We start from the raw sequence: 6,000 nt of genomic DNA on the forward strand, positions 1-6,000 counted from the left end.
TGAGGACAGTTGATCCCATATCCGAGGATAGTTTGGTTACTTCACGACATTCAGGTGAGTTACCTTCAAGTATAAGTGGGTCGAAGGCACCAATGCCAGCCCACTAGTAAGTGTTATAGTAGAGATGATTGTCTTTGTGATAATTATATGTTATGTCACTATCTGATATGCTTTATGTGCTAGTATGATATGATGTTACGTGATAGTGGTAAGAGGGGCAGGATAGAGCCCAATACCTGTCGATAGGCCCAAAGGGGTATGCCAACACCTGGATAAGCTAGGAAATAGATGATTTGTATGTTTATGCCCTAGGATGCTATCTGGTAGAGTAGGGGTGAAATAGTGCTCGGTACCGGTCGAAAGGACCAAAGGGGTAGACCAACACCCTGATACGCTAGGCTAGGTACCGGTCGACATGATCAAAGGGGTAGGCCAACACACTAATATGCTAGGTAGTTACCGGTTGAAAGAGACCAAAGGGGTAGTCCAGCACCCGGATATATTAGACAGTATGTATGTTGTATGGTAGGTGGTATGATGCCCCGACATGTATGAAGGGGAACTTGACGAGTTAATGGAAGAAATCGACGAGTAAGATAGAGATTCCAGAGTTTTATGGACCCGGGAAATCAACGTGTTGATGGACCAACTCAGCAAGTTGAGTCAACCATAATGTTGACTTGGACCCAAAGGTTGACTTTAAACAAAGTGTTGACCTTTGACTTGACCATTGATCAGAGTTGATGCTTAAAGGCGTTATGTTTATGAAAGAGTAATTAAAAGAGATGTTATGTATAGGAGTTTGAGGATAGTTGACCCCAGAGCCGAGGACAGTTCAGTTACATCACGACATTGAGGTGAGTTACGTTCTAGTAGAATTTGGTCGAAGGCACCAATGTCGGCCCACTAGTAATGGTTATAGTAGAGATGATGGTCTTTGTGAGAGTTATCTGGTATGTCACTAACTGTTATGCTTTATGTGCTAGTATGCTATGATGCTATGTGATAGTGGTAGGAGGGGCAGGATAGAGCCTAGTACCGATCGATAGGGCTGAAGGGGTATGCCTACACCAGGATAAGTTAGGCAATATATGATTTATATGTTTATGCACTAGGATGTTATGTGGTAGAGTGGGGGTGAAATAGTCCCCGATACCGATCGGAAGGAACAAAGGGGTAGGCCAACACCCTGATACGCTAGGCAAGGTACCGTTTGAAAGGACCGAAGGGGTAGGTCAGCACCCTGATATGCTAGGCTAGGTACCGGTCGACATGACCAAAGGGGTAGGCTGACACCCTGATATGCTACGCAGTTACTGGTTGAAAGAGACCGAAGGGGTAGTCCAATACCCGAATATGTTAGGCAGTATGTATGTTGTATGGTAGGTGGTATGATGGGGGGACTCACTAAGCTTTATGCTTACGTTGTTTAGTTTTTGTTTCAGGTCCTTCATCTTCGAAGGGAAAGGAGTCGGCACGGTAGCAGCGCAACACACACATGATTTTACGCATATGAAATTCTTGGGATTGTACTATGACATTGTTACAAGTATATGACATGCTTTTGTGACATATAATCTATGGTTTTTATGATATGAAATAACTTTATGATGTTTTCTTACAAATTCTTTTATGAATCGTTATATCAAAAATGAAATTTTTTGGTCCCTATTTTTGGGATGTTACACCCATTGTCTGACATCCAACTACCATGGGCTACCCCCAGGGTCTTTCTTTGAAATGTCATGGGCTACCCCCGTGGTCTGACATCCAAGTGCCATGGGCTACCCACATAGTCTTTCCTTGAAATTCCATGGGCTACCCCCATGGTCTGACAACCAAGTGCCATGGGCCACTTGCATGGTCTTTCGTTGAAATGTCATTGGCTACCCCCATGGTCTGACATCCAAGCACCATGGGCTACCCCCATGGTCTTTCATACAAATGCCATGAGCTACCTCCGGGTCTTTCATTCAAGTATCACAATGACAAATAGCATTGCACATAACAACTAATATGTTGGCATTCGTGCCTTCGACCTATGGACATAGTGAGAAAACTCACCTCACACTACTGAACCACACCGATAACTCCCCGACTGCTGGTCCAAAAAATCCCCGAGCTATTAATATCAAATTACATCCAATTAACAATGGATTCCAATCCATAATCATCAAAACATAATCAAGGTAAATGACCAGTTTACCCTTTACTTAGTTTGGACCAAGACTTAAGCCCAAACCTAGACCCAAATACCAAATAATCATAAAAGGCCCAATTTTCCAAATTGGGCCCAAACCCTTCCATGGGCCTTAATCCAAGGTTCAACAACAATCTTATACGAAAACACTTAAATTCTGATAGCCCAACAAAACCGTGATCATCTAAGCCCAAACTATGGGCTAAACTGAAGACCAAAAGATCCAAGGCCCACTCTGTTGAGTACGTGGGGCGTACTCCACTTGTACGCATAACGTACTTGCCTTAGAGCTTGTAAGCTAAGTGTACCTGTTTGTATGCCCAACATACCCTCACATACAACCAACCTCCATATTAAGCTCTTATTCCATAAAGACTTTACTATACAACCAAGATTTGACTTCCTTGGACTGAGTTATCACATAAAATCACTAACTTTACGTTCATGTGTGGCTAAATGAAACTCTTAAGCTTAAAAAGGACTTAATATATGTCTTAATGCGTGCATGAGACCTAATACTCCATAAAGTTGACCTTTATGCTTAAGGAACTCCTAATAAGCTCAAATATAAAAGAATAAGTCCTTCAAACGTCTTAGCTCAACAACCAACCCAAAAGGGGACAAAAAACTTAACAAATCAGGCCATAAAGAGTTATAAACATCTACAAGCCAAGCCCCTTCAAAGTCTTGCAAAAAGGGTGATGATTCTGGATCTATAGGCTCCTCATAAAGCAAAGCCCCTTCAATCTTCTTTACTTCCTTCACAATGGGCAATATAACCACCAAAATCTTCTCAAGAGCTCAAGAACACCACCAAGAGGGTTTAAGGGTCGATATAGGGTTTTAGGCAGTTTGGGGGCTGGTAAATAGGCCAACCTAAATAAGGTACAGCACACTCCAAATTAGAGTTCCTTGCACCCCTCGTACGCCCAACGAATTCCTTGTACTCCTAGCGTACGTGACCAAGGCTTGGCGATCCTTCCTTTTTGGAACGGTTAGTGTACACCAGTGTACACCCCGCTTAATTCACTTTACACTAGTATGTCCCGTTTACTCCGTATGTACCCCCCCACCCCCCGTGTACTAGGGTTTACCCCTTAAACCCTTAAATACTCCAAAGGCCATAACTTGTTCATTATAAATCCGATTTCGACAATCCTTATATGCACGAAATCGTAACGAGAAGCTCTGCGCTTTTATCAACTTCTATGCGCCTTAATATATTCCCGAACAAAATCCAGTTCCCATAAAAGCCCAAGTTGACATTTAAACAAAACACCCATTGGCTCCAAAACACAAACCGAACACCCATATCCTCTAAATTACGTCACCCACACCCAAATGGGAAACGATTTGGGTTAGAGTGTAACAACGTAAATTTTCCAAACAATTTTTCATTTCCAAACATACTAAATTTCATAAAACAATTTCAAAACTCATTGTATCAAATGTTATCTCAGAAAAACATGTCCTAGAATATCAAACACGTAAATCTCCATCAGTGTGTACGGATCCTGCCAGCGCCTTCCCGCAATCCTCGTTGGTACCTGAAACACATATCACACAACACGGTAAGCATAAATGCATAGTGAGTCCCCCAAAATACCACATACGCATATACGCCACTCAAGACTATAACTTTACAAGACCTTCCGGTCAATGTGTGTCACGGGACTTCTGTCCCATCGTCCTAGTAGACCTTCCGGTCCCACTTCTCCGACCTTCCGGTCCGCACCATCTTGACCTTCCGGCCCATACACTGTTGACCTTCCGGTCCATATCATAATACTCATAACATAACATAGCACATACATATCATATAACAACATACATCACATACTCATTATAGCACATAAGACCTTCCGGTCACACATAATTACCAGTCTAGGTAAAGTACAGTGAGAAGACTCACCTCACATGATGTCTAGTAAAACTTCTGGCTTGATAGCCTTGATTGAGCCTCCGCCTAACACATAAGGCAAACATCTCTAATTAATACTTCCTCTTGTCCTCATCTCTATACAATGGGTAGAAGATCATTCTACCCCTCCCTGAACTCCCTTGAATCAGTTTGATCAAAACCCTAAGGTCAACTAAAGTCAAATCTAGTCAACGGTCAACTTTAACCAGAGTCGTCGAGTGCACTCTGGTCACGAATCGCGGGGTAACCCGACTCGACTCGTCGAGTTCTCTTATGAACTCAGCGAGTTCCCTCCATGACAACACTCAAATGACCTTTTGAGGTCAGATCTGTTTCTTAAACTTATAGATCTGACCTTCTAACACCCAATAATCACATAAGGGTCCAATCTTTATACTCAGGCAACACATATATGGCTCTATATGGTGAAATAGCTCTAAAAATGGCATCCTAGCTTCATAACTCCAATGGATCTGCAAAAAGCTGGTAGACTGGGACTCTTTAGATCTCTTAAGGTCTAGATCTAACACTTTTTCCACATTGGGACCTCATATGCATCCTATACTATCCAGGAAAGGGTAAAGAAAACCCTAGATTCAAGGCTTCTACACAAAACAGAAGAAAGGGGCTAAATACTACCTCGGAATGGAGATCCTTGCTTGGATGTCTCATAATAACAACCTCCTTTGGTCCTTCTAGCTGAATACCTTCTCTTTTGTTGCAAAATCACACCCAAATTACTTGATTTCATCATAAGGACTCTCATTTGGCTCCAACGGTGATTTAGGGTTTCTCATAGGAGATATGAGGCACATCCAAGGTCATAAGTTGCTTTAAATAGGCTCCAACCCCGGAACTTAGGGTTTTCTCTGCCTAGTACCTACTGGGCGAGTCCATACTTGGACTCGTCGAGTCCACTCATTAAATCCATGTGATCAATTTGATGTGACTCGGTGAGTCAGACCTACGACTCGTCAAGTCCCTCCTAAATCCTCAAAATTGAAGCATACCCGAAATTCCAGATGTTACAAATCTCCCCCACTTAATTTGATTTCGCTCTCGAAATCGCTTCTCAAACCACATAGATAGAAACCAAACCCCAAAAAACCACAACTGAAAGGATCTCACACCAAAAAGATATCTTCCTCCATGAATACCTGAACCCGACCAGGAACTCCTAAATTCGAACAAAAGTGGCTCCTTTGCTGCTAAGATATCCCTTCTGACTGCCAAATATAAACTCATAATCGGTTACCGGTCACCCATGCCATACGTACCCAACAATCTCAAATACACTTCTATAGACGATAGGGGCACATTACACCAGAGAATCGTCTCCTACCCTGAAATTGAACCCCACAGGTTCAATGAATTTACAACACCCTGCCTTCAGATATAAGAAAGTAACCATGCTCCCTCAAAATGTCCTCCAACATCTATAATCATAAACCCCCAACTTACTCTCAACGATCCCTACTCCACACTGGGTACTAGGTCATCTCTCAACCAACCATTAACTTCCAAAGGTTACTCATAACATATTCAAAGTGTCTCACTTGCTTCCTTCTCACATCAACTATCTCGGCCCAGTTATACACAAGTCATGAAGTTCTCCTTACCCCAACGAATACTATACTCCCAACTGAAATCATCTGACCCTCGACCTCAGCCGAATTAATAATCATTTGCCTCATGCACCTCATGGTATCTCCCGTACTAACGAACTGACCTCACTCGGGTCTAAGATATCGGATGACAACAATACCCCTCCACCAATCATCCACCTCAGAATCCAAAATTCTCCTCTCGCCTAACCAACGCATTACCAAAGCCATACTCAAGTTAAGAGTCTAGTTCGACCCAAAATTGGAACCACTTG

Source organism: Lactuca sativa, chromosome 2 (assembly GCF_002870075.4).
Source record: "Lactuca sativa cultivar Salinas chromosome 2, Lsat_Salinas_v11, whole genome shotgun sequence".
Lineage (NCBI taxonomy): Eukaryota > Viridiplantae > Streptophyta > Magnoliopsida > Asterales > Asteraceae > Lactuca > Lactuca sativa.